Genomic DNA, 10,141 nt, shown 5'->3' with positions numbered 1-10,141 from the left:
CCATATGCTCAAGCTGTGTTCACTATCTGTGCCTCCCAGGGACTATTTTGTGTATACAGCATGTGGCACCAGATGGTGTGGAATTCATGCAACCCCTGGCACAGAGAATGCAACCCCTGGGCCCTGGCAGAGCATGTAACCCCTGGCATACAGCATGCAGCCCCTGATAGAGAGCATGTGACCCCTAGCAGAGAGCATGAGATCCCCAGCATCCAGTATGAAATATTGAAACCCCTGGCATTGAAATGAAACCCGTAGTAACGAGCATGTAGGTAAGCGGAACTTATGTGGCATAATATGTAATGATCATTATGGTGTGTGGTATTATATGTAATGGGCATTACGATGTGTGGCATAATGTGTAATGGTCATTATGGTATGGGTAATATGTATCTGGTGTGTGAAGTGTAACAGGCAGTACTGTGTAGATCTTTGCCGCGCACCTTTGGGGTGCAATATCCCTATTTATGGTTTGTCTGGCTCCTACACTTTGATCCTGGCTCCTACACTTTGTGTACAGGATGCAATGCACAAGCCCAAACAGAAATGTCATCGTGTTCTAAAGTTTTGTCATGTAGCCACTCCCCCTCATGTCATATAGCCACTCCCTGACCATGCCCATTTTTCACAGCATGCCTTCGGCATGTCGCACAGTACCACTAAGAAATTTTTTCTACTTGCACCACTGGCTTGCAGTAAGTCATCGCTGCTCACTCCTGGTCGTACATCGCCCGGCGCGGCCAACCGCCCCTCTGTCGGTTGCGCACCTCTGACCTTGGCTCTATGGGGTTGAGGAGTAGCTGCTGACAGAAAAGTATGAAAGGGATCACCTCCTCCAGGTAACAGCGGCTGTTGGCTGCACTTGGTGGGCTGCACAGTGAGGGGTTCAGCCATTAAACTGCAATGTGTGTGGGGGGGGGGGGAGGGGGGGTGCCGTGACATGAGCTTGCTCAGGGTGCCCTGGCTGCACTCTACGCCACTGCCTCAGCGCCACCTGTGTCCGGTTCCTGTAAGACAGTCACTGGGGCAGACATGTTACCGTGCAGGGGAATTTGACTCTGGACACACAGTAAACTGCACTTTTGAACTTGTACCAGTAAATAGAGTGTAAGCTCACCCGTCTCAGAATCATTGTTCTGTGCTGTATAAAATAATGTACTCTGTATAAAGTAGCAATAAGTTACAGTGGGCCATTCCGTCGAACAGCTGATATTTTGTGAGCCAGTCGACGTGTACTCCCGATATGCCTGTGGATGACCCTGCAGCAAAGCCATTGGTCTATATATCTGCAAATAATTCAGTGCACTGTGTGTCCGGGCGGCCTGCCTACACTTGCTGCAGTGACCCCCAGTGACTGGTACATTTAAATGCCCTCCCATTTGCAAATTCAGCCTACAGTACATCAGCTGAATGATGATGTGTCTAAGCCGAGATTATCGGCATTGCATGATGACACATTTAAATGCAGATCATGCCCCAATGGGTGAGGTCACTCGACTGGCTCCGGGAGACTTGCCCACTTTGTTAGGGGGGTGGGAGCACCACGGGATTTTTGGGAGCCTCCCGGCAGTTCCGCTGGGCGCCATCACTCGCATTTTCAGTAGTTTTATTATAGAAACTCGCCCACACAGCGCCAGTGACCCCCTGACATAACACTTGTATTGTTATAAAACACAATGTTGACTAACTATATGTAGGAGTATCTATATTAATGAATATCCTGTAAAGTAATGTCATAGAAAATTATTGTGTTTTTTTTTTATTGAATAAGTACAACCTTTAGCATATGTAATATACAAATTATATTGCTATTCCTATATTAATGTAATCATAGTTTGTATAACAGAGTATATTTAATAAACATCACACACATTATATATATATATATATATATATATATATATATATATATATATATATACACACACATGGTGCACACGGAAATTACATATATACAGGGTAAACACAGAAGAATTACATACATCTATGAGACACGTGTATGCATAACTGGACTATAATTTAGTATTTGCACATGACTGGTGTTTATGGCACTGCATCAGTACCAGGCCGGGCTATCTCCTGTGCCACCTGCAAGCAGGGCCGGTGCAAGGCACCGGAGCGCCCCAGGCGAGTCGGGGTGGGGGCGCCCCGGTGCCGGGGGGGGGGGGGTACCTGTCCTGCGGCGCTGTGTATTTAAATCTGGCGGCGGAGGCAGCGGGGGTCCCTGCAGTCCATTAGAAATAACTAGCGCTATCCGCCGGGCTATGCGGAAGCGCTTCTAGTGTGAAAACACTGGCAGCACGCTGATTGGCTGAGATCAGCGTGTGCCGTGCTGCCAGAGTTTTCACACTAGAAGCGCTTCCGCATAGCCCGGCGGATAGCGCTCGTGATTTCTAATGGACTGCAGGGACCCCCGCTGCCTCCGCCGCCAGATGTAAATACACAGCGCCGTAGGACAGGTAACCGGGCGGCACAAAATGCCGCCCTCCAGTGGCCGGCGCCCTAGGCAAATGCCTAGATTTGCCTAGTGGTGGCGCCGGCCCTGCCTGCAAGTGCCGGGGGCAGGAGCTGCGCAGTAACATCAGCAACTTCCTAATAATTTATTTTCCCAGGCACCAGGGTGACTGACAGTGACAGAGTGGAAAGCATTGAGCAAGCAGCAGCGCAAATCTGAAGGAGCTGGCACATATCGGATACACCCTAGCCCAGTGATTCCCAAAACTGTGCGCCTAGGCTCCCTGGGGTGCATTGGAGCACTTGCAGGGGTGCCTCAGGTTGGTGGTCCAGATTCAATTCAAGTTATTTATGGCCAATGCAATGGGCAAAATCAGTGCTTGTGGCTTCCAATTAAGAATATGTGGGTAAACAGAAGTGAATCATGTTACTCACCACATAAGTGGACCTAAGGAAAACATTTAAATCACAATTTTTTTATAGTTTTCCTTAAATTAGTAACATTTGGCCTAGAGGTGCCGTGAAAAAAATTCTAATACTTTAGGGTGCCATGATTCAAAAAGTTTGGGAACCACTGCCCTAGCCGATAGGCAGTTATAGCAGCCAATCACAGCTCTCAGTGTGTCAGAGGCGGGGAAATCCTACAGAGATGTGTATTTATGTATACATTTTTTAGGTACTTGTGTAAATTTATCACGGCGCCCAGTTTGGTTACGTACAGTAACGTAGTGAAATCGCATCGCATCGCATTACATTATAGTACCATGCGATGTGATGCGATTTTAACCTTCCCGCTCCCTGTCATTCCCGCCCCGTCAGATCTGGTCAGAAATCACTCTGAGGTGATATTCTGTTGTGACAAGAAGTGTACCTCAGAGCTGCTGGTGTTTCCCTGTGATTTACAGTGATTTACATTGATTTGCTTCAAGTGATTGACATGGCTGCATCAATTACCTTATTTACGCTGGAGGATGCTGTCAGGACCATCACCTGCTGCCAGTGACGGCTACCTGCACCCCCATGCGCTTGACGGTGAAGGAGTGTATGTGGCGATGCCATATAAAAGGTGAGCTTAAGAGCGGTCCACTTTTTACCCGGGTGCCGGTTATCATTTCTGACTCTGATCAGATTTATATATTCGTGGGCAGAGGAGCTGACATCTATATAACACTGTCAGCGTGAGCTCCAAATGTCCAATAAAACAGTGGTCATGTACAATGCTTGGATGCGGGAGGCCTGTACCATGGACCTGCTGGCACAGCCACAGTGCCGTATTGGTGGACCGGGCCAGATTGTGGAAGTTGACGAAAGTCTTTTTGTCAAAAGGAAATATAATGTGGGCCGTGTTTTACCTCAGGAATGGGTTTTTGGAGGCATCTCACGCAAAACAGGACAGTGCTTCATAACTGTGGTGCCCAAACGTGACGCTGCCACTCTTATTATTTTGTGGGGGTTTGTACCAGCGCACTGAGTTAAGTTTTGGTGCGGGCAAGCTGCACACACTGAGTACGGTGTAACTACAGTCCGTACAAGAACTTGAAACGTAATAGACTTTAAGATGTGTTGCGCTCTGCCCTTCTATCCCTACCCCTCTTGGTGAATTAGTACTCACTGAGTGTGTAGGCGGGGTATAGAGTGCTTACAATATAATAGGTTTGATACTCTTTACTTCTTAATCACAGATAACATATAAATCGTAAATTACAATGTATAATATACAGCTTACACTTTAAAATGATACACTATTGCTTAGTTGTATCTATATCACCCAGGTTGGCCTGGGCTTTTGAAATGTCCCAATCCTTGGTGGTATTACCAGTGTGGTAAGCAGGAGTTGGATTAGTTCTATTACACAGTCTTTCTGATAGCGGCGTCCCGCTTAACAGACACGCTCCTGGTTTCAATCTTCAGGTACCCCTTGTGGTGATATACGCATGATTTTCGGAGGGGGGTGGGGGAGGTGCAGCTTAGGGTACTTGTGGGAGATGGTCAGCAAGGGTCTCATCCTCCAGTAGTATTGGCCAATGTTTACTCGGACTGCATTCACACCAGTAAACTCCTTGAAGAAGGCTCAGAACGAGCAGAAACGCGTTGGAGGAATCAGCACAAGCAGGAGCACGGATTGAGCACACCGCAAGGAGCTCCACACAGCAGCACGCACCACACCTGAAACCACGGGACGTAGCCGCGGGAACGAGCCGGAGGATGGGCGACAGATCCCAGATGCAGAAAGGTGAGTAGGAGGGCGGAGGGGGGAAGCGAGGCAGGAGGGACCCCGGACAGGCGAGAGCGGCATCACACTGACACCGATCCAACGGCATCGGCGTGATAGACCGCACCACCCTGACACCACCGCACCCAATACAGCCGGGAGCACTGTGTACCGTGTACCATCACGCAGACACCGGGCTGCACGACTTGAGTGATGGAGGCTATCTGGCTCGCCTAAGCTGCACCTCCCCCACCCCTCTCCGAAAATCATGCGTATATCACCACAAGGGGTACCTGAAGATTGAAACCAGGAGCGTGTCTGTTAAGCGGGACGCCGCTATCAGAAAGACTGTGCAATAGAACTAATCCAACTCCTGCTTACCACCCTGGTAATACCACCAAGGATTGGGACATTTCAAAAGCCCAGGCCAACCTGGGTGATATAGATACAACTAAGCAATAGTGTATCATTTTAAAGTGTAAGCTGTATATTATACATTGTAATTTACGATTTATATGTTATCTGTGATTAAGAAGTAAAGAGTATCAAACCTATTATATTGTAAGCACTCTATACCCCGCCTACACACACTGCCACTCTTATGTCCACCATACATGAGAACATTGAGCCTGGCACAACCATTTATAGTGATGGCTGGCGGGCATATAGCACAGAAGAATTGGAGTGGGCAAGATACTATCATGCCAGGGTTAATCACAAATACAACTTTGTAGACCCTGATACTGGTGTGCACACGCAAACCATTGAACGCTTATGGGGCTCCTGCAAATGGCGGAACAAGCAGCAACGGGGAACAGCACGGCATCATTTGGAGTCGTATTTCCAAGAATTTATATGGCGTAAAAGTTTAGCAAGCTACATGTATTCCGCAGGGCTCGCCGCGCTTCGGGCTCGGTGGCTCACTGCGCACGCCACACTATATAAAATCAACTCCACGCTGACGTGGATATTGGGGTTATGAAACGGTCGGAGGATGTGTTCCGCCGCTGCTCGCCACGCTTCGGGGTGGCGTGGATACTGGGGGTGACGCAAAACAATGCCATAGCTGATCTAATAGTAAGCACCCATCACATCTCATCACATGGGTGCTTGTACAATACAATATCGCATTGCATCGCATCGCATTTGGTGCCTTGCGATCCCATGCGATATTTCATTGTATAAGCACTCCTGTGCACTTAATATGGACATCGCACAGTACTATACATGGTACGCGATGCGATTTTCCTACGCAGACTAGCCCACTAACCTATTTGCTTACTGGGCGCCGTGATAATACACAAGTACCATTTTTTAAAAGCAGCATCTAACACATCAACATGGGAACATATCCAGGTACACTGGACATATGGTACACAGGGGGAGGGGCTCAGCAGTAACTCCACCCTCTGCTCCATTCTATTGGCTGAATGCCCATATTCCCTTCCCTGTGATGTCATTAGTCTCTGGGCTGATTTCTCAGGGTAATTTCTCCCAGGTTCTAACTCCCCCACATATAGTTATATACCCATCCCATAACAATAATGCAGCATGGAGGGGCTCAGTGAGGGCGGCAGTGTAGGTGTGTAAGTGTCTGATGGGGTCACACAGAGAATAAAAGGACAGCTGTCCTGCCTCATAATCCAGGTATATCCTCACTCTGTCACAGGGGATATTGTCAGGTAACCGGATCTCTGTACTGTCATGTATTAAAAAGTACTGATTATTAATCCTACACAGACACCAGGACTTGTTATTATATCCAATGAGTGACTGCTCTCCTCTCCTGTCTATACTGGGATAACACATCCCCACCATACAGCTCTCTGACCTACTGACATCCACCTCCCAGTAATGTCGCCCTAAGGAGAATCCGCTGGTGCTGATTACCTGAGGAAACTGAAATCTCTCTGGTGTTACTGGGTGATTCTGGTCTATATCTGACGTGGATGCAGTTTTCTTGTCCCCTGATATCTGTATATCATTACTAGCTGTGGCTTCATCCAGTAATATACAAGAGGGGGTGTGAGGATCTGCGCTCAGAATGAATAATAAGTGGCTGACAGTAGTGTTGGATAAAAGCAGTTTTATTATCACTGACAATGTATCCAATATATTGCTGCGTGCAGCTGGGGTGTAAGGGGTTAAGAAGAAAAAAAGTGGTAGGGGAAAAAAATGGAGGGGGTGGATCTGTGCTGCTGGGGCAAGCACACAGATAAGGTGGGGTGGTGGCAGTCAATGGGAAAGAAGAAAAAGTCACAATGCAGGTGCGCAGGTCAGTGGTGCGGGGGGCTGGCGTCCCGTACCACCCGCAGTACACTTTACCTGTCCTCGCCGGGGATGCTCGTTCTCTATCCTTCTTCTTCTTACTGGCTCCGTCACACCTCGGCTGAATCGGCGCCTTGTCCGCTCGATTCGCCGGCTTCCACGGCTGCTGCACAGACGGGACTTCCGGATTGAAGTCTCGCGGGATTCGCGCCTGGGGCCGTCTGCTGCAGCTGCCGTGCGCTCGACTCCCAGCCGGGAGGAGACTGGATATGTCCTGTTGATGTGGCTGTGAACTCCAACGCGTTGCGACCGTTTAGGGTCTTCTCCCTGAAGAAGACCCTAAACGGTCGCAACGCGTTGGAGTTCACAGCCACATCAACAGGACATATCCAGTCTCCTCCCGGCTGGGAGTCGAGCGCACGGCAGCTGCAGCAGACGGCCCCAGGCGCGAATCCCGCGAGACTTCAATCCGGAAGTCCCGTCTGTGCAGCAGCCGTGGAAGCCGGCGAATCGAGCGGACAAGGCGCCGATTCAGCCGAGGTGTGACGGAGCCAGTAAGAAGAAGAAGGATAGAGAACGAGCATCCCCGGCGAGGACAGGTAAAGTGTACTGCGGGTGGTACGGGACGCCAGCCCCCCGCACCACTGACCTGCGCACCTGCATTGTGACTTTTTCTTCTTTCCCATTGACTGCCACCACCCCACCTTATCTGTGTGCTTGCCCCAGCAGCACAGATCCACCCCCTCCATTTTTTTCCCCTACCACTTTTTTTCTTCTTAACCCCTTACACCCCAGCTGCACGCAGCAATATATTGGATACATTGTCAGTGATAATAAAACTGCTTTTATCCAACACTACTGTCAGCCACTTATTATTCATTCTGAGCGCAGATCCTCACACCCCCTCTTGTATTACTATTTAAAAGGGCAGCCCCCCTTTTACCGAGGACCAGCGGCTCGAGTGTTTATATTGATCCATAGTGGAACTAGCGCCAACCACAAAAAACCTAGTGCACTCATCCAGTAATATGTCTGTAGGTTCCTGCACATAGATCCCTGTATTTATCCCTGTTATTATATCAGACTCTGTATCACCAGCTGTGGCTACATCCAGTAATAGGTCTGTAGCTTCCTGCACATAGATCCCTGTATTTATCCCTGTTATTATATCAGACTCTGTATTACCAGCTGTGGTTACATCCAGTAATAGGTCTGTAGCTTCCTGCACATAGATCCCTGTATTTATCCCTGTTATTATATCAGACTCTGTATTACCAGCTGTGGTTACATCCAGTAATAGGTCTGTAGCTTCCTGCACATAGATCCCTGTATTTATCCCTGTTATTATATCAGACTCTTTATCACCAGCTGTGGTTACATCCAGTAATAGGTCTGTAGATTCCGGCACATAGATCCCTGTATTTATCCCTGTTATTATAGCAGATAATCTGTGTAATGTCCCTGAGAGGGATCCCACATCTAGATCTCCTGCACCACGGACCTGGTTATCATGTCTCTCTGTGTCCTCAGTGTCACACAAGTCCCCTGTGTACAGTTCCTGTAATACAGTCACTGGGTCAGACATGTTACACAGCTCCTCAATGTGACGCATCTTCCCGGACAGCTCGTCCTTCTTTATTTCCAGCTGCTGGATCAGATCAGAGACTGAGAGTGAAACGCGCTGTTCCCATCTGGAGATCTCATGCTGGACTCTCTTCTCCAGGTCTTCCAGCTGTCTCCCGATGTCTCTAAACAGGGCAGTGACTGTCTCTGTTACAGCCGCTGCTTTTCCCTGATTCTCTCTCCTGCGCTCCTGCAGTCTCTGGACTCTATTCTCAGTCTCCGCTCTCTCTTTGTGGTCAGTTTCTGCAGAACATTCCTCAGCTTCTCCTTCTTCTTCTCAGAGGCCTCATCCAGCATCTCCACCAGGTGTCCCCGGTGTTCTTCATCAAGTCTGCAGTACACACAGATACAGGCAGCATCCTCAGTGCAGTAATACTCCAGGACCTTCTTATGGACGGAGCATTTTCTGTTCGCCAGGGCAGTGGTGGGGTCACATAAGACGTGTTCTGCTGACTTGCTGTGTACTCTCAGGTGATTATCACACAGATGAGCCTCACACAGCAGACAGGACTTAGCAGCAGGTACAGGAGAGTGAATGCAGTAAGTGCAGCAGATCCCAGTCTTCTCCTGATCTGGCTGAGCAGACAGGAACCTCCCCACAATGTTACACAGTGTTATGTTCCGTATCAGTGCAGGACGCTCCTGACACTCTGCTCTGCAGTCAGGACAGCTATAAACTCCAGCCCCCTCCTGTGCATCCAGCACACGATCAATACAGACCCGGCAGAAGTTGTGGCCACATCTCAGGGTTACAGGATCTGTATAAATGCTCAGGCAGATGGAACAGTCCAGCTCCTGTCCCAGATCAGCAGACGCCATCGCTGGGAGAAATGAAAGTAAAAGTCTCTGACACTCAGATACCAGTGAGGTCAAATTCTGTACACAGGGGGAGGGGGAGCTGTCACTCAGATACCAGCAAGGTCACCTTCTGTACACAGGGCGAGGCTGAGCGTCAGATTACAGCTACAGGCTCAGTTAAACCAGGGCTGCCGACTCTCCCGGAATGTCCGTGAGACTCCCGGAATCATGGGATATCTCACGGACTCCCGGAAGACGGACCCTTTCTCCCGCAGCTGCTGCTTCGCTTCCTACACATTGCTGCAATAGTACCTGCGTTAGCTAGGAGAGTGGAGACCTCCCTGATCTCCACGTACGGCCGGGCACACAGTACAGTGTGCAAGTGAAGCCGTCCCTCCCTATCAGCAACGGGTGACAGCGGCTTCCACTTCCGTCCTCCAGGCAGTGTATGTACAGCTACTAGCAGTGATGCCTTTTCCAGCAGCAGCAGCACACAGTGACAGGCGGCTCCGTGCTTTCAGGCAGCACACGGAGACTGCATAAGTAAGGTAATTGGATACTTTCATCTAGGTTTCTAGTGTGAGTTCCCTGCTCTGGCTTCTGTGTATCACAGTTCACTAGCCAGGACAGCAGATACCCCCTTAACCCTTGCCTTGCCTTAAAGTAAACAGTGCCCGGCAAGCAGCAAAGTTGCTGCAATAATATCCTCTCCCTCGAGTCTGTTCTCCTCCCTCCTCCAGAAAGTATGTTACATGTTTTGTCACTCATATGTTATGCCATTCTGAT

The 10,141-nt window shown here is 49.1% G+C and overlaps 1 pseudogene; it reads right to left on the bottom strand.

Annotated features, from left to right (window-relative positions):
- Positions 1-4,380: 4,380 nt before the first annotated feature.
- Positions 4,381-9,795, bottom strand: LOC146059380 (E3 ubiquitin/ISG15 ligase TRIM25-like; annotated as a pseudogene).
- Between the last annotated feature and the right edge of the window lie 346 nt (positions 9,796-10,141).

The sequence above is a fragment of the Crinia signifera genome, chromosome 2 (genome assembly GCF_055691185.1).
Source record: "Crinia signifera chromosome 2, ASM5569118v1, whole genome shotgun sequence".
Taxonomy (NCBI): Eukaryota; Metazoa; Chordata; class Amphibia; order Anura; family Myobatrachidae; genus Crinia; species Crinia signifera.
Note: the sequence above shows the minus strand (reverse complement) of the source record. Positions and strands in the feature narration are given on the sequence as shown.